The following is a 26,107-nucleotide window of genomic DNA, read 5'->3' as shown; positions in this document are numbered from 1 at the left end:
AGACATAGGCCGAGATAATCGATAACGATTGCAATGTGGAATGCACTGCCACAAGGAGTGATTGCAGAAAATGGTACGAATGCATTTAAGGCAAGGTGGATACGCATGTGAGGGAGAAAGGGTTGAAGGATGTGCTGATCGGGTTAAAAGGAGTAGGAAGAGGCTCCGGGACACCTGGATAATCCAGCTAGGCCGAGTGGCCTGTTCCTTTTGATTGAGGGGCACGGTTTTAGAGTCAGGGGCAGGGGATTCCGAGGGAATTTGAGAAAATATCTTTTCACCCAGAGGGTGGTGAGAGCCTGGAAAGCAAGGCCCGGGAAGATAGTGGAGGCGGTAAGCCTCGCAACCTTCAAAATGCGCTCGAATGGGCGGCACGGGGGCGCAGTGGTTACGCCGCGGCCTCACAGCGCCGAGGACCCGGGGTCGGTCCCGGCCCCGGGTCACTGTCCGTGTGGGGTTTGCACATTCTCCCCGTGCCGGAGTGGCTCTCACCCCCCACGATCCAAAGATGCGCAGGGTAGCTGGATTGGCCACGCTAAATTGTCCCCTAATTGGGGAAAAAAGAAGAATAGGGTACTGCAAATTTATTTTTTTGAAAGCGCTCGGTTAAGGACTTGAAACGGCATCACATCCACAGATATGTGACAGGTGGCGGTAAATGGGATTGGCGCGGGATCAGGAGCAGATATTGCCGGAGCTGGCTCGATAGGCCAAAGACCCTTTCCCGTGCTGTGCGATTCTGTCTATATGAGTCGATGCTGTGAATTTCCACACAAGGTCTGACAATGCCGCCAACCCCCCCCCCCCTCCCCCCTCCAACCCTGCAAAACTGTGCCAAGCCTGTGTCGGTGCAAACCACAGGGAGTGAGAATAATTGATCTCTCTCCTGTACCTCCCGTGGCTGGCCCCCGCACTCAGAGCTGGTCTGCTTTTGAGCCTGCGTTCCGCTCTTTGAGCCGTTCTGCTTCGGGGACTTTATATACGCTGCTATTTTTGAGACTCAGGAAAGGTGACGCTTTCGCTGGGTGGTGCGAAGCCACGTGCGAAAACTTGCAAGGCTGCGAAATCTTGCAGCTCGTCACAGCTACGGTGTGAGGGGAAAATGTGCAGGAAGGAACTCTCATGTAGGCAGCAATTTTCACAACGTCAGGGGATCGCAAAAACGAAAAAACAAAACGCTTCGCTGCCAATTTTGAAGTGTGGGACCGAGGCAGCGCAGTAATGTCACAAAATGCAGGAGCCGATTATGGCACAGAAAGATCCCACGATGAAACACGACCAGGCCAGTCGGTCCTTCGAGGCTGCTCCACCATTCAAAAGGATCATGGCTGATTCTATCACAATGCTCCTTGCCCCTTGACCCCTTCAGAGTCCCGGAATCTATCTATTTCCTTCCCAAATAATATTCGGTGAATTGGCCTCCGCTACCTTCTGGATAGAGAATTCCACAGATTCACCGCCTTCAGAGTGAAGAAATTTCTCCTCATCTCAGTCCTAAATGGCCTACCCCACACCCTGAGACCCTCGCCCCTCATTCTAAAACCTCCAGCCAGATGAAACACAGGGGGCCGATTCTCCAAAATGGAGCCCGAGTGTTCGCGCCGTCATGAACACCGTCGCGTTTCACGCCGGCGCGAAATGGGCACGGGGACGACCGATTCTGGCCCCCACAGGCTCTGTCTTCCTCTCTCTCTCTCTCCCTCCATCCTTTCCCGGCGCAAAATGGGCGCCGCGCCAACCCGCGCATGCGCGGGGGACTCCTTCAGCGCGCCGGCCCCGACTCAACATGGCGTCGGTGCTCAGGGGCCAGCCGCGCAAGAAGGGAGGCACGGGGCGGGGAGAGACCGGCCCGCCGATCGGTGGGCCCCGATCGCGGGCCAGACCCCATCGGAGGCTCCCCCCCAGTGAAGGATCGCTTTTCCCCGCCCCACGGGCCGCCCGCCCGACCCTACGCGCAGAGTTCCCGCCGGCAGTGACCAGGGGTGAACGGCGCCGGCGGGACTCTGTCGTATCTGCGCGGCCGCTCGGCCCATCCGGGCCGCGTCAAACACGCCGGCGCAAATGGAGCCGATTCTCCGCGCCGTCATCGGGGCGTCGTGGCGCGGTTACGGCGATGCTCCGGCCCGCCGCGGGGCTCGAAGAATCGCCCCCGCCATCTCTGACTCGAGTCTGTCCGGCCCTGACAGAATTTGATACGTTTCAATAAGACCCCCTTCTCAATTCCAGTGAATACAAGCCCAGCCTGTACTAACCTCTCCTCATACGACAATACTGCCATCCCAGGAAGCGGTCAGGTGAACCTTCGCTGCACTCCCTCTACGGCAAGCATATCCCTTCTTAGATAAGGAGACTGCAAGACAAACGGGGCAACATTAGATCAGGTGCACGTAACCTGGATGCTGGGCTTTTGAACTTTTAGCCAGCCGAACGATCAACCAGCCAACCAAATATTCACTGAGTTCGGAAGGCCAGTAAGATCCCATTGGCAGGTTCTGGAAAATTCCGGCGCATGTTTCTCTTTCCATTCGATTTACTTCAAGTTGGCAAATTGATTGAAGTAATGAATGTTCATAGAATTGTAGAATTTACAGTGCATTCATCCCATCGAGTCTGCAACGACCCGTTTAAACAGTACCCCAGCCCTATCCCCATAGCAGGAGTGCTAACCACTGTGCCACCCGTGCCAACCCAAAGACATGTCCGTTACTCAGCGCCGACATATCTTACAGTGAGTTCCTTCTCCTCTGCGCACACCTTAAATTATCTGCGCACCAGGCATCAGGAGGGAACTCTCATCCCGCCCTCATTGCTCCACCAGAATTCCCTGGTGAGGAAACGTTCCGCACCCCCTTCAAGCCACTCCTCCTGCGAAGCTACGTCTGTCAATGCTGAACTTGTTTGATGTTCGTGGACTGACTGCAGTTCTCTTCGGTGTCTGGGCCTATGAAAGGCCTTTACCCAGCTGACTTGACACGGGCGCCTGTAGGCAGGGTGCCTCGGGGCAGAGTCACCTGACTATGGCAACCCAGATCATCATGTAGCGCGCACGGTAAGATTGCACTTCCAAAATCCAAACAGGCCTCTGTGGGTCCAGAGACCTCCCCCTCTGGGCTAAGAGCAGGCGGGCTGGGACGGCGAAGATATAAAAGATCGAACAGCCTGGGACCCTTTTCTCTCAGGAAGAGAAGACTGGGGACTGTCATGATAGCAGTCTGTAAAATTAATTAGAGTTTTGATAGGGTAAACAGAGAGATCTTTCCACTTTAGCGGGGCCCCAGAACTAGAGAAATAAATACAAGGTAACCAAATTCGATAGGCATGAGATATACCTCGTTACTCAAAGGGTGGTTCAAATATTGAACTCGCTATAGCATGGAATAGTTGAGGTGAATAGTGTAGATGTATTTAAGGAGAATGGTGTAGTGGGGGCTGGTTAAGCTCAGTTAGCTGGTTCGTGATGCAGAGTGAGAGTTGAATTCCCCTACCGGCTGAGGTTATTCATGAATAATACCAATAATAATCGCTTATTGTCACAAGTCGGCTTCAATGAAGTTACTGTGAAAAGCCCCTCGTCGCCACATTCCGGCGCCTGTTCGGGGAGGCCGGTTCGGGAATTGAACCCGCGCTGCTGGTCTTGTTCTGCATTACAAGCCAGCTGTTTAGCCCCCGCCTTCTCAACTTTGCCCCTCGCCTGAGGTGTGGTGACCTTCAGTTTAAATCACCACCAGTCATGGTGCCAAGGACCTGGGTTTGATCCTGGCTCCAGGTCACTGTCCGTGTGGAGTTTGCACATTCTCCCCATGTCTGCGTGGGTCTCACACCCACAACCCAAAGATGTGCAGGGTAGGTGGATTGGCCACGCTAAATTGACCCTTAATTGGAATTTTTTCTTTAATTTTTTCAATTAAGGCGTAATTTAGCGTGGCCAATCTACCTACCAAAGTTGGTGCAATTGCGGATAGCGATGAGGACTGGCAGAGGATACAGCAGGATATTGATTGGTTAGAGACTTGGGCGGAGAGACGGCAGATGAAGTTTAATCCGGAAAAATGTGAGGTAATGTATTTTGGAAGGTCTAATTCAGGTGGGAATATCCAGTAAATAGCAGAACCCTTAAGAGTATTGGTAGGCAGAGGGATCTGGATGTACAGGTTCACAGGTCACTGCAAGTGGCAATGTAGATGGAGAAGGTAGTCAAGAAGGCAGACGGCATGCTTGCCTTCATCGGCCGGGGCATTGAGTATAAAAATTGGCAAGTCATGCTGCAGCTCTATAGAACCTTAGTTAGGCCACACTTGGAATATCGTGTACGATTCTGGTCGCCACACTACCAGAAGGACGTGGAGGCTTTGGAGAGGGTGCAGAAGAGATTTACCAGGATGTTGCCTGGTATGGAGGGCATTAGCTATGAGGAGAGTTTGGATAAACTCTGTTCTCACTGAAACGACGGAGGTTGAGGGGGCGACCTGATGGAAGTCCACAAAATTATGAGGGGCATGGACAGAGTGGATCGTCAGAGGCTTTTCCCCAAGATGGAAGAGTCAATTACTAGAGGACATAGGTTTAAGGTGCGAGGGGCAAAGTTCAGAGGAAATGTGCGAGGGAAGTCTTTTACACAGAGGGTAGTGGGTGCCTGGAACTCGCTGCCGGAGGAGGAGGTGGAAGCAGGGATGATAGTGACAGTTAAGGGGAGTCTTGCCAAATGTATGAATTGGATGTGAATAGAGGGATACGGACCCTGGAAGTGTTGAAAGTTTTAGGTTAGACGGGCAGCATGGTTGACGCAGGCTTGGAAGGCCGAAGGGCCTGTGCTATACGTTTCTTTGTTCTTTGTTCTATGATGACTTTCCTTTCGACGCATTTAAGGAGAATGGAGTTGTTGAGGTGAATAATATCGGTGTGTTTAAGGAGAATAAAGGATTGGAGTCATTGCTGACGGGTGAAATTAAGGGAAGTGGGAGAAAACTCAAGAGAAGTATGAACTCCAGCATGGACTGGTAGGGCTGAATGGCCTGATTCTGTGCTGTGAATTTACTGTAACTCAGCTTGAAGCGACTCCTGTTTGGCTGGGTGGGGGTGGGGGTGGGGGGGGGGGGAGAGAAAACACAAACACCGATCGGAACCAAGAACACTGGCCACTGAGTGATGTCGCTGAGTAGGAAGTAAACAATGAGAAGCACTGTGCATCGGAGGAAGTCCCTTTATAATGCAAACCTCAGTTGTACCTGATGGAGCCATCAATCAGTCCCGGCAGCTCACTGTTCCATCTTCTTGACCCCTATTCGTGACAGCTACGACTGGGTGAAAGGTAGATTTTGCCAAAGTGTGGACAGGTGGCTGGGTCAAAGGTGGTCCGCCAACTTGGACTCCGCGATTGGCTCCCTCGAGTCTGACCCACGAGGTTTTGGGTTCATGTCCTAACATGAGGTTGGACAGGTCCTGTCCAGCGCTGAGGGAGTGCTGCTCCGCCAGAGGTGCTATCTCCAGATGGAATAAAAGGTCTTCCTGGGCTGTTTCGAAGAGGAGCTTGGGATGTCTCACGGGCCTTACGACCAGTGAGCCTCCACCAACGTGGAGAAACGGGATTGTCCGGTCACCGTTACATCGCCGTCGGTGGGAGCTTGCCGTATGCAAATCAGTTGCTGCACTATGCCACGGTGGCACAGCGGTTAGCACTGCTGCCTCACTGCACCAGGGACCCTGGTTCGATTCCAGCCCTGTGTCACAATTATTGGAGGATACTCCCACCCTCCCCCAGTCCAACCCCCCTCCCCAACCCCCCGCAACAGCCATCACGGCAATATCGCTGGCGCTCCCCTCTCACTGCCAGGTACGGCCAAAGCCAGGTACCCCCCCTTACTACTTGCTCCTCCTGTCGCTGTCAAGTTCCCCCCCCCACCCCCCGCTTTCAAAAGCCTCAGGGCAACTCCCCTCCCACCCCGCCGCACATGACAGGGATCCCAAACCCAACTGGGTTACCCGTGGGGCCTGCCCCTGGCACTGCCTCCGACACAGGTTGGCACAGGATGGTACTTCCAACACAACACTGCCAACCTGTGCCAGGGGAATTACCCGGGTTCGCTCTTCTCCCACTGAGGACATAGATTAACATAGAATTTACAGTGCAGAAGGAGGCCATTCGACCCATCGAGACTGCACCGGCTCTTGGAAAGAGCACCCTACCCAAGGTCCACACCTCCACCCTATCCCCATAACCCAGTAACCCCACCCAACACTAAGGGCAATTTTGGACACTAAGGGCAATTTATCACGGCCAATCCAACTAACCTGCACATCTTTGGACTGTGGGAGGAAACCGGAGCACCCACAGGAAACCCACGCAGACACGGGGGAGAACGTGCAAACTCCGAACTTGGGACCCTGGAGCTGTGAAGCAATTGTGCTATCCACAATGCTACCGCGCTACCGCACAATGCGACCATACTTACCCTGGCACCCCTGGCATGAAACCTTGGCTGTTTCCCGTCTACAAGAAGCTGTTGTCACATCGGCGAGGGGGGGGGCGGGGGGGCATGTGAGGAGTTGGCCCTTTAATAATATGCTGATTCATTAAAATGTATTTAAATGAGGTTCCCGAGGACGAGAACATCTTTACATGGCCGGCGAGGGGTGGGGAAAATCAGGAAAGCGAGACCTCGCTGGCGAGAAGGATGGTAGAGAGGCACCGGCGAAATCCAGACCAGTGAGTCTAACAGCATTGGGCGGGAAACTACTGGAGGAAATACTGAAGGAGATATTGTCTCCACGTGGAGAGGCGAGGTTCGATCAGGCACAGTTAGCATGGCTCTGTCAGAGGGAGGTCATGCCTGACGAATTTGATTGAATTTTAGGAGGAGGTAATCGGGTGTGTAGATGAGGGTAGTGCAGTTGATGCAGTTTATGTGGATTTCAACAAAGACTTTGACAAGGTCCCACATGGGAGACTGATAAAGAGGGTGAAAGCACATCCAGGGTAACTTGGCAAGTTGGATCCAAAACTGGCTCAGTAGTAGGAGACAGAGAGTGGTGGTAGAGGGCTGATTGTGTGACTGGAGGCCAGTGCCCAGGGCGTACCACAGCTACACTGGACACAACTGAGCTGCGAAGAGAGGCTGGATAGGCTCGGTCCCTTATCTTCCGTAAGGTATATAAAAAAAATAGATGAGAATGTGGTGGGGCTGGTAAGTAAGTTTGCGGATGACATGAAGATTGGCACAGTGGTTAATAGTGAAAAAGAAGGTCTTAGGTTGCAGGAAGATATCGGATGGGCAGTTCAGCGACAGATGGAAGTTAATCCTGAAAAGTCCGAGGTGATGCACTTTGGAAGGAGGAGGGAGTACTCGATGAATGTCAGGACACTAGGAAGCTCAGGGAACAGAAGGATTGTAGGGTGCTTGCCCACAAGTCACTGAAGGTGACAGAGCAGGTCAATAGTGAGTTATTATTAGTTGAAAAGGCATGAGACACTTGTGTTTATCAGTCCAGGCATAAATTATAAGAGCAGGGAAGTTATGTTGGAACTATCCAAAACTTTGGAAAGGCCACCGTTGGAGTATTGTGTGCCGTTCTGGTCGCCTCACTGTCGGAAAGATATGATTGCACTGGAGGGGGTGCAGAGGAGATTCACCAGGATGCTGTCTGGGATGGAAGTTCTGAGCTATGAAGAGAGGTTGGATAGGCTGGGGTTGTTTTCCTTAGAGCAGAGAAGGCCGAGGGGGGACCTGATTGACTTCAGGCCGTTTCATTTTTTGGATTAAGGGCCTGGCCATTAACTACATTCTTTTTACAAATGGAATTCCAAGTGTTGCACAGAGGATTCCCGTGAAATTTCCTTTTCAATAAATATGGGAATGCACAGTTACGGAAAACAGCAAGAGAGCACAGAAGGCTAAATATGCTGCCTGGGACTTTGGCACATTCCCTGTTGGTGTGAGTTCCCAGGATAGAGTCACCTGCATCGTATGTTATATTTATAATTAATACACACTGTTTGCCATTACACTAAGAATGTATAAACCCTAGCCAAAATGGAGGATAACAAGTTGCAAAGGCGTCACGGGGTTTATTTGGCCACATTGACGTCGCAGGTCAGTTCACACGGACGCACGCAATGACTCATTCAACAGGTAGATTAGATCAAACCGTCACGATGACCCATTCAGCAGCTAGATAAGATTACGACAGGCAGTTGTCTGAACACTGGAACCAGCTCAGGAAGTCAAGATGAGGAAGTCTCAAGCTTGTGAGCTCTTGTGAAAACTGAGGGTATAGTTGCTGAGCATCAGGAGAACATCATCGAGAAACCTCTGCCCATCCATAAGTGGATCATCCAGCACCACCGTGTCTCATAACTAATTTCATTGGATCTATACGTAATCTACACTTTGTAAGATTGGCTCGTGTCCAGCAATGGGACAGCAGGGTAGCACAGTGGATAGCATTGTTGCTTCACAGCGCCAGGGTCTCAGGTTCGATTCCCGGCTTGGGTCACTGTCTGTGCGGAGTCGGCACGTTCTCCCCGTGTCTGCGTGGGTTTCCTCCGGGTGCTCCCATTTCCTCCCACAGTCCAAAGGCGTGCAGGTTAGGTGGATTCGCCACGCTAAATTGCCCCTTAGTGTCCCCTCCAAAAGAGGTTAGGTGGGGTTACTGGTTTAGTGGGGTAGGATAGAGGTGTGGGCTTAAATAGGGTGCTCTTTCCAAGGGCCGGTGCAGACTCGATGGGCCAAATGGCCTCCTTCTGGGCTGAGTAACTGTTTGAAAATGGATAAATATCGATGTTTTGCCTTTGTTCGGGGAAGAAATGCATGTTGTGTCCAGCACCTAGCTTCCTGCCAACGTAATCAATAAACTGTTTGACATTTCGAGCAGATCTGAGTGCAGAGTGATTCTTCCGGGATTCTTCCGCACCAAAACCCTCTCTCCCATTTGAAGGAAGTAACGGTTCTACTTTAATTTGAAAGGGGCCAACGCAGTAAGGCGTTGGTTGAATTCTCAATCCTCATCTTCATTCTTTTAGTGCGGGGCAGCACGGGTTGCACAAGTGATTAGCACTGTGGCTTCATAGCGCCAGGGTCCCAGGTTCGATTCCCCGCTGGGTCACTGTCTGTGCGGAGTCTGCACGTTCTCCCCCGTGTCTGCGTGGGTTTCCTCCGGGTGCTCCGGTTTCCTCCCACAGTCCAAAGACGTGCAGGTTAGTTGGATTGGCCATGATAAATTGCCCTCAGTGACCAAAAAGGCGAGGAGGGATAATTGGGTTGCGGGGATAGGGTGGAAGTGAGGGCTTAAGTGGGTTGGTGCAGACTCGATGGGCCGAATGGCCTCCTTCTGCACTATACGTTTTATGTTCTGTGTATTTTTATTCAGGGAGATGTGGGCAGTATTCATTGCCCATCGCTAATTGCCCCTTGAGAAGGTGATGGGTGAGCCGTCTCCTTGAACCGCTGTAGTCCATGTGGTGTAGGTACACCCGCCGTGCTGTTAGGGATGGAGTGCAGGATTTTGCCCCAGCGACAGTGAAGGAACGGCCGATATATTTCCAACTCAAGGTAGTGAGTGGCTCGGAAGGGAATCTCCAGGTGGTGGTGTTCCCCGTGTCCCTGCTGCCCTTGCCCTTCTAGATGGTCGTGGTCATGGGTTAAGAAGGTGCTGGATAAGGTGAGTTCCTGCCGTGCCTCTTTTAAATGGTACAGACGACTCTGTCAGTGGTGGAGAGAGAGAATGTGGAAGGAGGTGGATGGGATGCCGGTCAAGCGGGGCTTCTTTGTCCTGGTTGGTGTCGAGCTTCTTGAGTGTTGTTGGGGCTGAACCCACCATCTTGTATTCCATCTTGTGCCTTGTTGATGGAGGACTGGCTTTGGGGAATGAGGAGGTGTGTAGCCACAGTATTTATATCACTGGTACATTTATCCATCCAGCCAGGTTGTTGGTAGTAGGGTACTCAGTGAGGGTAATGCCTTTGAATATCAAGGGGCGACGGTTAGATTTTTTCTTGTCGTAGTTTGCCATTGCCTGGCGAACGTGACTTAATTTCCGCTTATCAGAACAAGCCTGAACGTTACTGGGAATTCTGAAGCACCGTGCCATTTTGAATCCTCCCCATCAATTTGAGATCTTCACTATTTTCAGGTCGGTCACAACCTTACCTCTGGAGCAGCGAGCCAGATCAATACCTCTGGTTCAAGCCTGGGAGCACCATCGCCTCCCCCACCCCCAACCCACAGCCCAACACCACCACCCCCCTGGAAAAGAAAAAAAAAAACCAGTAAAAAGGGGGAAAAGAAGAAGACTGGTCTGAACTGTTTTTCCTTCTGGGCCCCGTGAGGCAAGTTGAGAGGGGGAGGCAATCCCGGTTCTAGAGTGAGGTGTGGGAGCCGCCCAGATTTTTCTTTTCGGCACCAAAGGTTCACTCTTGCCACTTTCATGCCCACAGGAATAAACTCGTGGTGTTGGCATCGTGGCATTGACACTTGACGATGAATCCAGAGTCCCAGGGCAATGCTCTGGGGGCCTCGGGGTTCGAATCCCACCTGGGCAAGTTGGTGGAATTTGAATTCAATAAAAGATCTGGAATTAAAAACCGAAGGTCGTCCATGAAACCATTGACGATTGTTGTAAAAACCCACCTGGTTCACAAATGTCCTTTAGGGAAGGAAATCTGCCGTCCTTACCCGGTCTGGCCTACTCGGGCCTACACAACTAAACTCGTAAACTTAAATTAAACTAATTAATTAATTAGAGATGGCTGGTCAGGTGATGTGCTTGAGCTGCTTGATGTGGGAACTGGCAGATCCCATTGCGAGCTGCAGCGACCACATCTGCAGTAAGTGTTGGCTGCTCGAAGAGCTCCGGCTCACAGTTGATGAGCTGGAGACTGAGCTTCAAACACTGAGGCACATCTGGGAGGGGGAGACTTACCTGGACACTGTGTTTAAGGAGGCAGTCACACCTGTCAGAGTAAGTAGTGTAAATCCTGCCAGTGGCCAGGGACAGCAGGGTGTGACTGCAAGTCAGGCAGGTAAAGGGAACCAGCAGTCAGGAACTCAGGAGCCTCAGCCCTTGACCCTGTCCAACAGGTATGAGGCACTTGCTCCCTGTGTGGATGGCGAACAGGGCTGCAGGAAGGATGAGTCAGCTGACCAAGGCACCATGGTTCAGCAGGCCATTCAAGGGGAGGGAGTAAATAGGCAAGTTGTAGTTGTAGGGGATTCTATTATCAGGGGGATAGATAGTATCCTTTGTGAGCAGGATAAAGAGTCCCGCATGGTATGTTGCCTGTCCGGTGCTGGGTGCGGGACATCTCTGACCGGCTTGAAAGGATACTGGAGAGGGAGGGGGAGGATCCAGTTGTTATGGTCCATGTCGGTACCAACAACATAGGCAAGTCTACAAAAGAGGACCTGTTTAGAAATTATAAAGAGCTAGGATTCAAATTAAAAAACAGGTCCTCAAGGGTCATAATCTCCGGATTACTGCCCGAGCCACGTGCAAATTGGCATAGGGAAGCAACAATAAGGGAAGTTAACACGTGGCTGAAAGAGTGGTGTGGGAAAGAGGGGTTCCTTTTCATGGGACACTGGCATTAGTTTTGGGACAGGGGGGACCTATACCGTTGGGATGGTCTCCACCTGAACCAAGCTGGGACCAGTGTTCTGGCGAAAAGAGTAAATAGGGTGGTCAATAGGACTTCAAACTAGAGATTGGGGGGGAAGGGAAAGTCAGGGAACCAAGAGGTGAAGTAATCAGTAGGAAGCGTAGCTGCTTAGGAATACAAAAAAGCACGAAAAGACAGAACTCAGGAGAGGTTACGATAGTCCCCATCCCACAAAATATGACACAGTGTATGGAAAGGCTCAGTAAACCAAGGTCCACCACACTAAGAAAACAAAAAGGGACAGTCAATAGAGAATTAAAGGTGCTATATTTAAATGTGCACAATGTACGGAACAAGGTAGATGAGCTTGTGGCCCAGATTGTGACTGGCAGGTATGATGTGGTAGGCATCACAGAGACGTGGTTTCAGGGGGTTCAGGGCTGGCATTTAAACATCCAGGGATGAGTTCTGTACAGGCCTCCTAACAGTGGTCAGGACCAGGGGCACAAAATGCACCACGAAATAGAAAGTGCATGTCAGAAAGGCAAGGTCACAGTGATCATGGGGGACTTCAATATGCAGGTGGACTGGGTAAATAATGCTGCCAGTGGACCCAAGGAAAGGGAATTCATTGAATGTTTACAGGAGGGCTTTTGGAACAGCTTGTGATGGAGCCCACGAGGGGACAGGCCATTCTGGACTTAGTGTTATGTAATGAGCCAGACTTGATTAAAGATCTTAAAGTAAGGGAGCACTTCGGAGGCAGTGATCATAATATGGTAGAATTCAATCTCCAATTTGAAAGAAAGAAGGTAGAATCAGATGTAAAGGTGTTACAGTTAAATAAAGGTAACTACAGGGGCATGAGGGAGGAACTGACGAAAATCGACTGGGAGCAGAGCCTAGTGGGAAAGACAGTAGAACAGCAATGGCAGGAGTTTCTGGGAGTAATTGAGGACACAGTACAGAGGTTCATCCCAAAGAAAAGAAAGGTTATCAGAGGGGGGATTAGGCAGCCAAGGCTGTCAAAGGAAGTTAGAGAATGCATCAAAGCAAAAGAGAAAGCCTATAATGTGGCAAAGAGTGGTGGGAAGTCAGAAGATTGGGAAGGCTACAAAAACAAACAGAGGATAACAAAGAGAGAAATAAGGAAAGAGAGGATCAATTATGAAGGTAGGCTGGCCAGTAACATTAGGAATGATAGTAAAAGTTTATTTAAATACATTAAAAACAAACGGGAGTGTAGAGGGTTCCATCTCTGCTACTCCACTACTGGGCCGATATCTGGGGTTTGAGTATCTGTGTGTGTCTCTCTCCAGCTGGCACTGAAACCTCAGAGGCCAGGGGATGCCGCACTGGGACACCTCCGCGGGAGAGAGCACTGAATCAAGCCTGCTGTTTATCCCTAACCGGACGCCTGAGGCTTATATCACACAGATATCCAGACCCCCACCAATGCCCAGGTGATTCTCTCTCTTGCCGGTGGTGCAACACCCACCCGGTTCCTACTTCGCTGGAGTAGCTTTCCCAAGAGAGAGAATAGGACACTGCTGTTTATTACCTAACCAGCAGCCTGTCCTGAGTGAACGGGTTCGAATTGTTCAAGATGACCCTAGATTCTCGACCCCGGAATTAAGGTGAGGAATATCTTAACAATGACTTGGTCAGAGATCGCTGGTGAGAGATTGAAGAATTTAAACGACTCCAATTATCAGCAAATCAACGTTTATTGCAAAACCCAGGTCAAAATCATCAAACAGAAGAAATTATAATAAAATCTTAAACTCTAACACAAACTAAGTCTATTCAGAAAGTACTATAATGGACACAACGTAAAATCTTATTGTTACACAATTTTAGCAAGGGCACAAAACACAAATCAAGCCCCCTTCCCCAAAGCCTCAACCACTATCAAGGTCAAGGGAGTTTTGCAAGCTGCTGCAGGGTACTTACAGTCACAGGCTGCAGGAGGTCAAGTCAAAGGTGGAGAGGTCAAGCCAAGAGACCCTCAATCACAACACAGCCCCTTTTATATCCGTTTTACCTGGCTTTTTCCTGTGTTCGGCCAGCCCCTTTTGCATTGAATCCATAAGGTTTAAAGTTCCCGCTGGTCCTGCCCCCTTTGAGCCGGTCAGACCTGTCAAGATGGGAGTACCTCCCCTAGGTCCGCCTCCAGTCTGCTTTTTGCGATAACGAGGTTGAGCTCCCTTGTGAAGATTTTCAAAGTCTTCCATCTGCTCCGGAGATCGCTGCTATGTTGATGGGGTGTTGATTGGATTCTGCTCTGGTGGAGGCCAAGTCATTTACATCTGCATGGGGCTATGACCATCCCATTGTCCTGCTTGCAGGCAGGCCCCTTACAGCATTACCATTCCCCTTTGTCTCTGTTTTTAATCCTATTTCGTTGTCTGGCTTCTTCTTCCTTGTAGCTCCGGGGGGGGGGGGGGGGGGGGGGGGGGGGGTTTGTAAATACCTATGCCCCTACTCAGCTCAGCGGACCAAGCCTGCTGGGAAATTTGGTTACGTTCCTTTGGCTGAAAAGTGTCCAGTTTACAGTCTCTGGGTTTTATTCTTGGGCAGTCCAAAAAGGGCCGAATTGCCCGAAAACCTTACAGGAGGCAAAAGTAGACATTGGGCCGCTCCAAAATGGTGCTGGTAATCTAGTGATGGGAGACAAGGAAATAGCTGAGGAACTAAATAAGTACTTTGCGTCAGTCTTCACAGTAGAAGACATGAGTAATATCCCAACAATTCAGGAGAGTCAGGGGGCAGAGTTGAATATGGTAGCCATCACAAAGGAGAAAGTGCTAGAGAAACTAAGAGGTCTAAAAATTGATAAATCTCCGGGCCCAGATGGGCTACATCCTAGAGTTCTAAAGGAGATAGCTGAAGAAATAGTGGAGGCGTTAGTTATGATCTTTCAAAAGTCACTGGAGTCAGGGAAAGTCCCAGAGGATTGGAAAATCGCTGTTGTAACCCCCCTGTTCAAGAAGGGAACAAGGAAAAAGATGGAAAATTATAGGCCAATTAGCCTAACCTCGGTTGTTGGCAAGATTCTAGAATCCATCGTTAAGGATGAGATTTCTAAATTCTTGGAAGTGCAGGGTCGGATTAGGACAAGTCAGCATGGATTTAGTAAGGGGAGGTCGTGCCTGACAAACCTGTTAGAGTTCTTTGAAGAGATAACAAATAGGTTAGACCAAGGAGAGCCAATGGATGTTATCTATCTTGACTTCCAAAAGGCCTTTGATAAGGTGCCTCACGGGAGACTGCTGAGTAAAATAAGGGCCCATGGTGTTCGAGGCAAGGTACTAACATGGATTGACGATTGGCTGTCAGGCAGAAGGTAGAGAGTTGGGATAAAAAGTTCTTTTTCGGAATGGCAACCAGTGACGAGTGGTATCCCGCAGGGTTGAGTGTTGGGGCCACAGCTGTTCTCTTTATATATTAACGATCTAGATGACGGGACTGAGGGCATTCTGGCTAAGTTTGCCGATGATACAAAGATAGGTGGAGGGGCAGGTAGTATGGAGGAGGTGGGGAGGCTGCAGAAAGATTTAGACAGTTTAGGAGAGTGGTCCAAGAAATGGCTGATGAAATTCAACGTGGGCAAGTGCGAGGTCTTGCACTTTGGAAAAAAGAATAGAGGCATGGACTATTTTCTAAACTGTGACAAAATTCATAATGCTGAAGTGCAAAGGGACTTGGGAGTCCTAGTCCAGGATTCTCTAAAGGTAAACTTGCAGGTTGAGTCCGTAATTAAGAAAGCAAATGCAATGTTGTCATTTATCTCAAGAGGCTTGGAATATAAAAGCAGGGATGTACTTTTGAAGCTTTATAAAGCATGAGTTAGGCCCCATTTAGAATACTGTGAGCAATTTTGGGCCCCACACCTCAGGAAGGACATATTGGCACTGGAGCGGGTCCAGCGGAGATTCACACGGATGATCCCAGGAATGGTAGGCCTAACATACGATGAACGTCTGAGGATCCTGGGATTATATTCATTGGAGTTTAGGAGTGTAGCCATGTAAAATGGCTGCGTTCTGATCAATCTGGTCAAAACCCAGTTTAAAATGGCTAACCCGAAAGACTGCTGGGAAAAGCAGCCAAGAAGACACAAGCAGGCAGCTGCAGACAGGTTTGCATATTCACCTCTGGGAACGTAGCCCAGATCGATACTCAGGGCTATCAACAGCCCTTCAACCCAGGTATCCGCAGTTTCATTCAGGACTGTTTACACCTAATCAACTCAGACATCCACAGTTAAATCGGCTATCCCCGGGAACAACTGCAACATATTAGCAATTGATTACCGGGCCAGACCTGTCGGCGCCTGCAGTGGCCGAAACAAAGACAGGTGAGCGACCACCCCCCGATCGAGGAATCGCCTCACCATTGGACACATCGACCCCAGAGATTGGGGACAGAATCCAATCATTTGGGACTCAGGGTCAAGGGCCTCCCCGGGAGGCGGGAAGCCCCTGGGCCCTATAAAAGTGAAGGTCCAAGTTCAGATCTCTCTCTCTCTCATCTTCGCCTGCTCGAGACCTTCGGAAGACCAGCCACCGGTAGCAGTAAGTGTGAATCCAACGATCGCTCTCCGGTAGAGGCACCTAGCCACCGACCTGTAGCAGCCTTTTGAATCCCACGGGCCAGACATGATTGGACAAGCCATTCATTTCCCTGACCTGGTGGGCTCTTCCTAAGTTAAGTATTGGCCAGTAGTGATAGGTTTGTTATATAAATAGTAGTATTGAGGTATTAATATTGCTTGTTGTATATCATAAATGACCGTTGTTTTAATCCTTATTAAGCGGTGTGCTGTGTTATTAATCATAACCTAAACTTGAACCACGTGGCAGTATCATAAAGATACCTGGTGACTCATGAGCAACGGTGACCGAAACAGAGCAAATAGAATAAAGCTAGAAAGAGCAACATAATTGCCGACATCCTGACGGGACCCGACTTAGAAGTGGAAGACCACTCCGGGAGAACCCCAAAATTTTGAATTAGAATCCAATCGGAAACAAACAAAAAAAACCACAAGTGTTCAAGCGGTTCTGGTTAATAATTCACAATTCGGAAGGGTGTATATGCATGCGTAACTAACAGGGCTATGAGGCAAAACTGATAGACTTTTTGTTGTGTCAAAACTATCGGCAGTTGGTATTTCGGAAATTAGCGCAAGCCGTACCTGTATCTACCACACCACCTTGGCCCCCTGTTCCAAATTCGAACGTACCGAGCAGATAAGAGAGAGCCATGCAGGGAATGCAAGCGATGCAGCGCCTCATGAACCCCGAAGATTTTGCTGTCGCACCAGTCAGCAGCGTAGGAGCGGGACAGTGTCCCGTTTGGGAGGTGGAAATCCGCAAAATTCTGCAGGGCAAAGGATGGCCCGTGTGGAAGGATTTCTGCAATAATGACGACTCAGGTCCTGGAAGTATAGGGCATTCTTGGTGGGAGAACCTGAGTGAGATCCACAGAAAGAGTTTAGCAAAACGCACAAGCCGATGGCAATTGTGTCCTGTCTGGCACAATTGCGAGGCACAGAGGAGGTCGTCAGGACGCTCCGCAAGGAAATGGAAGGCATACATCGGATAAGTAAAACCGATATATGTGAAATTGAGAAAGAGAACCAGGAATTGAAAGGGAAATTAGCAGCAAAAGACGAAGAGGTGGCTGATGCCAAACGGGGTCACCAATCTTGTCTGGCGCACTTGAGTAGTTTCCAGTCACAATATGAGAAGGCTTATCAGGACCTGCAGCGTGCAGTCCTGGTAAAGAAAGAAACAGAAAACCAGTTAGAGAAGCTCCAGAAACAATGCAGTGATCTCAAGGCAGCCTTGAGAGCGCTCCACGCCACAACAACGGAACAAAGGCAGAGTACTTTGGACCATGCGAAGTGCCAAAAGCAGATTGCAGACTTGAAAGCACTGTCCAAAAGGGATTTCAGGAAACCTTTGGGGAAAGTTTAGAACAGGAAGACGGCCTTGATTGGGAAGAATTGCAGGAGACAGCGCAGAGTTATGTTCAGGGAGCATGTGCGCAGGGAAAACCCCAAAGGAGGAAAGCACCCCCACCCCCCACACAACAGATAATACAGGCTCCCATGAACCCTGTAACAACCCACCGCACCGCCACAGCAGACGCGACGGACGTCTTATATTCCACCCCCCTCACAGTGACCCAATTACGGGACGCGTGTGCCAAAATAACATCATTCCTCCCCGCTTCAGACCCACACCATTTCTTTGCCACCGTCAAACACCAGGCGACCATGTACGGCCTGGATGAGAAAGAGCAGGTAAAGCTCACGGTCCTCAGCTTAGACCCATTGGTCGCAGCAGCCCTTCCCGACCCACAGAATGTAGGGGGAGGCACCCTTGCAGAAATGCATACCGCGATCCTGGATGCGATCGGGTACAACCGGGGCGACCCCGTAGACGGTCTGAATAAATGCAGACAGAAAAAGTCTGAACACCCCACAGCGTTCGCAGGACGCTTGTGGATTCACTTTGAAGCCGTTTTCGGCAACGTAGATCGTGTCCATTTGTCCCCAGACAATATGGCCAAGTGGACCCGCACCCTTATCTCCCATGCCACGGAAGCAGGACAGAATGCCTGTAACAATTATGACCCCTCGGAGGAGGCTCATAATGAGAAGTGGGTGGTCAAGAGATTGTCCCGCGTTTGGGAACAAGCGGTTCACGGTAAATCAGCAACTAGAACCCCCGAGGAAAACCAAGCCGCCGCAGATGTGCAGGCAGTAAGAACCACTCTCCACAATCCCAAACCGCAAGAGTGCTACAATTGCGGACACTTGGGACATTTTGCTAAGGAATGAAATGGCCCTAAGAAACCACAGAGAGCCCAACAAACAGGCACTCCCAATAAGAAAAAGGCAGAGCCCATACATAGCGTTAGAGCCCAGCCCGATCAGACAGACACGACCGGAACGGCATGACGGTGTATATGCTCCCCCAGCTGGGTCTGCGATACCCTTTGGGATAGGTCAGGACGACCCGTAGTCGCAGCTAAGGTTAGGGGACAGCCAATCGAGTTTCTCTGGGACACAGGAGGGTCCCGCACCACCTTAAATTCCTCCACCCTTGGTAAGGACACGTGGCCCACCACATCCACTATCACCCTCAGCGGCTTCACAGGCCACTCACAACAGGGGCATATCACAACCCCTGTACCCATCCAAATCGGCACCCTTAGTACAAAACACCCCGTAGTGTTAGTCGACCTGCCCCCAACAGCAGAGCACATTTTGGGGATCGACTTCATGAACTCTCTCCACCTCTCTTTCGATCCAGTCAACCAGTGTGTCTGGAAGATGGTGGAATCCGCTAGAGCCCCCGCAACACTCAATATAGGGGACTCCATGAACAAAATCAGCGCCGTAGGCGAGTTTTGGTTCAACCCCACCACACTCAGCACGGACCGACAGGTTAGGGCAGTCCTGCAAAAGAACAGGGCATCATTTGCAACCCACAAACACGACTGTGGACGGATGACCGGTTCCATACAGATAACCGGACCGGACCCTAGACCCCCAAAACAGTACGGATTTCCCCTAGAAGCAGAGGGAGAAATCCTAAAGGTCATAGAAAGCTTATTAGAGCAGGGCGTCCTAAGATCGGTAGCCTCAACTAATAATGCCCCGATTTGGCCAGTAAGGAAACCCGACGGATCATGGCGTTTAACCATTGATGATCGGGAACTCAATAAAGTCACCCCCGCAGCAGCCCCCACCGTTGCAACAAGTCCCGAGACCATGCTCAAACAGGGACTCCATGCCCGATATTTCACGGTTTTGGACGTCAGTAATGGGTTCTGGTCCATTCCGTTGGCAAAGGCGTGCCAGTACAAATTTGCCTTCACTTTCAGAGCGCAGCTGTACACGTGGACATGCTTGCCACAAGGCTTCCACAACTCCCCCTCCATTTTCCACCGACAGCTGGCAAATGGACTAGCAAAATTTTCTCGCCCCGAATGTCTGGTACAGTATGTAGACGACCTACTACTGCAGACAGACACAAAGGAAGAGCACATTGAGCTTCTGTCTGAACTCCTGGAGTTACTACACTCCATTGGCTGTAAAGTAAACCCCAAAAAGGCCCAAATATTGGAAGAAAAGGTGATATATTTGGGTACTATCATCACACACGGCAAACGCGAGATCGAGCACAAAGGAATTGACTCGATTGCTAAATTGCCCCTTCCCTAGAACGTTTCAGCCCTCCGGTCGTTTTTAGGACTGGTTGGCTACTGCCGAAACCACATTGACGGTTTTGCCAGCAAGGCAGCGCCCCTCTCAGACCTCCTAAAGAAAGGAGCCCCCTGGGAGTGGCTTCCGCGGCATACGGAGGCTGTGGAATCATTAAAACAGGCACTCATAGCCGCCCCCGCACTACAAGTTCCCAACCCGCTTTCCCCTTTTGCCATAGAGGTAGCGACCACAGACCGCACCCTTTCAGCCGTGCTCCTGCAGGAACGGCACGACCAATTAAGACCCGTAGCTTAGGCCTCCCGAATTTTAGATGCTTTGGAGCAGGGACTTTCAGCCTGTGAGAGGCACCTGCTCGCAGTTTTCTGGGCAGTCCAGTACTTTTCCTACATTACCGGACTGAACCCCATCACCACCTTGACCAAACACACCCCCACACAACTTTTACTGGACGGACGACTTAAAGACGGTACCGTCAGCCAAATCCGCGCTGCTAGGTGGACCCTTCTCTTCCAAGGACGGGACATCACAGTAAAACGGACAAAGACTCACACATACTTAGCGGACAATTTACAGTACCCCGGAACCCCCCACGAGTGTGAAATCATCTCGCCCCACCATAATACCGGCCCCTTTATAGCCAGAACCCCCCCCAGAAAATTAGCCACTCCATCTCAGAACCCCCCTCACCCGGACACGTGTGACCCCATCAGGATTTATGTGGATGGATCTTCCACAGTCCTGGATGGGCAACGCATAACAGGTTGTGGGATTTATGTGGAGGACACGCAGGGACGCGCCCTCGAAGAAATCACATTAAAATTACCCGGGCACTTAGGCGCGCAGGCAGCAGAGCTTGCGGCCATCGCCTACATTGTAGACCATCCAGATTCCTTCCCCAGCCCAGCAGACATATATTCAGACAGTCTGTATGTCTGCAACAGCCTCACCGAATTTCTGCCCCTCTGGGACACAAGAGGATTTGTTTCCGCGGGTGGAAAACCCCTCCCCTCAGCCCCATTACTCCGCCATATTCTGGAAAAGGCCAAGAACAGGACCTTTGGCATTATAAAAGTCCGCAGCCACCATCGTTCCTCCCCCCCTGGAAATGTAAAAGCCGACGCGCTGGCTAAGGCAGGATCCAGGCATGGGTACTTTTGGAAGCCCCCCGGGAGCGCCCCAGTGAGTGCGCCAGTGAGTGCAGTTCAGGTCGCGCCGGCTAGGATCGAGGATTTAGTAGCGGCCCAGAAGCAGGATAGCGCTCTCACTGAGACCGTGAAAGGGAAGTTTCCAGCCTCATACGAGAGGTTCCGGAATACCATAACCACACATGATGGTGTGGTGCTAAAAGACAGCCTTTACGTGGTTCCTGCACAAGATAGGAATCAGATGATCTGCTTATTCCATGACGGCCATGGACACCAGGGAATAGAACCCACCGCAGCCCACCTCAAGCAGCTTTGTTGGTGGCCAAATCTTAAAGAGGATGTATCCCATTACATCAAAAATTGCCTCATCTGCGCGCAAAACAACCCAGATAGATATGCCAAAAAGGCACATCTCAGCCACACCCGACCCGTTAACAGCCCCTGGACTAACCTCCAGATTGATTTTATAGGTCCATTGCCCCCTTGCAGGAATGGCTATAAATATGTTCTGGTGGTCATTGACACTTTTACAAAGTGGGTGGAAGCATTTCCCGCCCGCACCAACACCGCGAAAACCACCGGCAAAATCCTAACCCACCACATCTTCACAAGGTGGGGACTCCCCCGCAGTATTGAATCGGACCAAGGTTCTCACTTTACGGGACTGGTCATGCAGAACGTCCTCACGATATTTGGCATAACCCAAAAATTTCACATTGCGTACCACCCTCAGTCGAGTGGTATAGTGGAGCGCATGAATCGGACCCTAAAAACCACCCTTAGAAAAATGGTCCAGCAAAACAACACCACTTGGGATTCGGTCCTCCCCTTTGCGCTGATGTTTTTGCGTAACACTGTTTCCACCTCCACAGGTTACACTCCACACACCCTCATGACCGGACGCCCCATGAAAGGGACAGAATACTTGCTGGGTTTAGACCTAACCAGCCCCGAAGTCACGACCCTCACCCACGAGAAGGCCGTGGAACAACTACTTACAAATATAAAAACGGTTCAGCTAGCAGCCGCTGTTAAATTGGGAACTAAAAGGAAACAGAGCAAGGCCTGTTTTGCTAAGGCAGTACATGCCACGGAGGACAACATAGGACAGCAAGTAATGTTGTCCGTGTACAACCCCAGCACGTTTCTGTCTCCAAAATACTCGGGTCCCTATTCAATTACGGACAAAATAAGCCCGTCGGTATATAAAATTAAATACCAAAATGGTAAGACTGCATGGTTTCACATAAACCAGCTCAAGGTTTATGGACCACAGTCAAACCACGCCCACCACGTCTTGCTTGACTCGGCAGACCAAAACCCGCCCACATCCAACGTTTTATGTTGTCTGTCTGTTTGTTAAATGTTGTTCGCCCTACAGGAGAATTCTCTCACCGCCCCACACCCATTCACCTGAACTTTTTAACTTTTCCCGCTGACACCCACCACCGCCACACGCCCATTCGGCCGATACCTCTGAGGACTTGCCTCAGACACCCACCAGACCAGACGCCCGATCGTAGCTACTCTTCTGATTGGATGGTAGAATCAGAACAGTAACCCCACCATGATGGCTACATTTTTGTCCGTTCTTTGGTCGCTCAGGCAGTGGAGAAACGGCGTGAGATCCGCCCTGCCTGGGGACCCCCCCGTTGGTCAAAAACGCTCGGGTAGGAAAGATACGGTATTGGTAGCCGTCCTACCTGGGGACTCCACCCAAATCGTACCCGTCGCGGCCCACACGCACCTCATTCAAACTTTACTTTCAAAAACCGTTTTATTTTATTTAGGCAACCTTTGGGTTGCTGCCACATGCTATTTACATCCTAGAACATTTGGATGGTAAAGTTAGCACTGGTCCACCATTGGGAAGTGTGCTGTGTCCTAACAATTGTTTTGAAAAAAAATAAAATGGGGGGAGAGTCACATACTGTGACCAATTATAAGGGTTTAATTGGCCCCAAGAAGGACAGACACACTAACACACCAGATATTAAACCGAAGTATTTACACACACTACGCTTGTCTTACAGAACTCCAGAAGCTCCAAGACCGGAGAAAACCAGCGAAAACAGGAAAAGGAAAGAAAGAAGACAGCCATGAGGACTCCTTTCTTCGTGCTCAACATGCTTGTTATGGACTTTTTGTTGCCCCATTACTCCAAACCCCCCTGCCGTTAACGCTTCACTGCCCCGTAGTCCCGAGGGCCCAGTCACCAACCACGCTGCATTATCCTGGTGTGCCAAGCTCATAACTTGGTACTCCCTGTCGTACATCATTGAGGCACTGTTAGCATTGGCCATACTCTGCTGTGCAGTACAGTACAGACCATGCGCCTCCGCAAGTGGAAAAGGAGAGCGTACCGCCCTCGAACCCCGGTCTATCGGATCCGATCCCCGATATTCGGCTATGACCAGACCCCAGACCCCCGCGACCTATCAAGAATAAAGATTATTCACGTGCATTATTCCTGTAAATAAAGAAATATACGGAACGTTTCATTAAAAAAAATGTATGATCCTGAGCTTGACTGCCAAGCCAGGAAAGAGTATATTAAATATTGTGATTGTTGTTGTATGTTTTAGGAAGATAGGATAATGCAATGTTTAGGAGTATAGAGTGTTTAGGTAAAATTAGAGGTTCCCAGTTTATTTTTTTATATAGATACATGCCCCTGCCTGACATAGCGCCCTCAAGAATTGTTGAGGTAAATTTTTGTGCATAGCTAGGGTCAGAGTAGTGGCCATGTAGGAGGCCCCCCCCCAAGTCGGGAAACGAAGAGGACAAAATTTATGTGATCCTTCACGCTTCGCGTTAGGATCACAAGGCGGGAATGTAGCCATGTAAAATGGCTGCGTTCCGATTAATCTGGCCAAAACCCAGTTTAAAATGGCTAACCCAAAAGACTGCTGGGAAAAGCAGCGAAGAAGACACAAGCAGGCAGCTGCAGACAGGTTTGCATATTCAGCTCTGGGAACGTAGCCCAGATCGATACTCAGGGCTATCAACAGCCCATCAACCCAGGTATCCGCAGTTTCATTCAGGACTGTTTACACCTAATCTACTCAGACATCCACAGTTAAATCGGCTATCCCCAAATCGGCAACATATTAGCAATTGAATACCGGGCCAGACCTGTCGGCGCCTGCAGTGGCCGAAACAAAGACAGGTGAGCGACCACCCCCCGATCGAGGAATCGCCTCACCATTGGACACATCGACCCCAGAGATTGGGGACAGAATCCAATCACTTGGGACTCAGGGTCAAAGGCCGCCCCGGGAGGCGGGAAGCCCCTGGACCCTATAAAAGTGAAGGTCCAAGTTCAGATCTCTCTCATCTTCGCCTGCTCGAGACCTTCGGAAGACCAGCCACCGGTAGCAGTAAGTGTGAATCCAACGATCGCTCTCCGGTAGAGACACCTAGCCACCGACCTGTAGCAGCCTTTTGAATCCCGCGGGCCAGATTTGATTGGACAAGCCATTCGTTTCCCTGACCTGGTGGGCTCTTCCTAAGTTAAGTATTGGCCAGTAGTGATAGGTTTGTTATATAGAAAGTAGTATTAGGGTATTAATATTGCTTGTTGTATATAATAAATGACTGTTGTTTTAATCCTTACTAAGCGGTGTGCTGTATTATTAATCATAACCTAAACTTGAACCACATGGCGGTATCATAAAGATACCTGGTGACTCATGAGCAAAGGTGACCGAAACAGAGCAAATAGAATAAAGCTAGAAAGAGCAACAGGAGGTTGAGGGGAGATCTAATAGAAACTTACAAGATAATGAATGGCTTAGATAGGGTGGACGTTGGGAAGTTGTTTCCATTAGCAGGGGAGACTAGGACCCGGGGGCACAGCCTTAGAATAAAAGGGAGTCACTTTAGAACAGAGATGAGGAGAAATTTCTTCAGCCAGAGAGAGGTGGGTCTGTGGAATTCATTGCCACAGAGGGCGGTGGAGGCCGGGACGTTGAGTGTCTTTAAGACAGAAGTTGATAAATTGTTGATTTCTCGAGGAATTAAGGGCTATGGCGAGAGAGCGGGTAAATGGAGTTGAAATCAGCCATGATTGAATGGTGGAGTGGACTCGATGGGCCGAATGGCCTTACTTCCGCTCCTATGTCTTATGGTCTTATACATGTGACTCCAGACCCACAGCGATGCGGTTGACTCTTAACTGCCCCCTCAAGGGGCAATGAGGGATGGGCAATAAATGAGGGCCCAGCCTGTGATGTCCATGTCCCATGAACAAATAAAAAACCTGACTGTCCCCTGGTATATTCAGTTACTTCACCTGTGGTAATGATCCCTAGTAGGCCCCAGGTTAGTTACAACCTAAAGTGGTATCAGTAGGGCACTGATTTCCAGATTTATTGTTTGTTTCGGGGTTCCTTTGGGGTCGTACCGGAGTTCCTTGTGGCAAACCACTTTCAAAATGACCCCAGCTGCATTGACGGCGAGGGAGGGGTGGGCGGGTGTGGCTTCGAGGCAAGTTGAAGTCTATTGCGAAGGGGAATTGATTTCCAATGGTTGTTATTCCTTGGCAAGCTTGCCGCCTCATTAATTGTCAGGAATCGGGCGCGAAAACCCACCCCACTGACTGGGGCTGACACTTGCCAGTCTGCCTCAGTTGGCTGTGCCCGCCTGGGCCCTTTCGGTCCCCGCGGTGCCCCGCTGGGTTCCTGTTGAGCTCCTTTGTCTCGGGTCCCGCCCCGTTGTGAATGGTCCCTCGGTGCAGGCTAGCACTTCCTTCACACCAGCTCTCAATCAGTCATCATTCCAAACCACTTGAGCCACCATCAATTGATGGAAACGGAAACTTTCCAAAGGTGGGTTTGCCTCGTCGAGAGCTCTCAGTCAAAAGTGCACAGCTCAATCAACAGCATTCCACGTTGTTCTTTGGTGTTTAACCGCTTCCTTGCGGTTTTTTATTCTTTAGTTTTCTCCCATAATTCTCTCCGTGAATAGCTCGTGAAGGGTGAGTCCAGGCAGTGATTGTCACCATAGCGAGAGGATTTGAGTACAGCAATAGAGAGGCCACCCCTGAAGTATTGTGTGCAGTTTTGGTGTCCGTGTCTGAGGAAGGGTGTTCTTGCTATGGAGGGAGTGCAGCGAGGGTTTACCAGG

General features: G+C 50.2%; 1 long non-coding RNA gene across 1 annotated transcript in view; it reads left to right on the top strand.

The window, feature by feature from the left end:
• LOC140403399 (uncharacterized) overlaps nt 1-24,595 on the top strand; it is a 127,873-nt gene extending 103,278 nt beyond the window's left edge. Inside the window, exon 2 of the long non-coding RNA XR_011938299.1 lies at nt 23,014-24,595. This is a non-coding gene — a long non-coding RNA (uncharacterized lncRNA). The remainder of the gene's footprint in view (nt 1-23,013) is intronic.
• Nucleotides 24,596-26,107: the final 1,512 nt, after the last annotated feature.

The sequence above is a fragment of the Scyliorhinus torazame genome, chromosome 27 (assembly GCF_047496885.1).
Source record: "Scyliorhinus torazame isolate Kashiwa2021f chromosome 27, sScyTor2.1, whole genome shotgun sequence".
NCBI classification, from domain to species: domain Eukaryota; kingdom Metazoa; phylum Chordata; class Chondrichthyes; order Carcharhiniformes; family Scyliorhinidae; genus Scyliorhinus; species Scyliorhinus torazame.
Note: the sequence above shows the minus strand (reverse complement) of the source record. Positions and strands in the feature narration are given on the sequence as shown.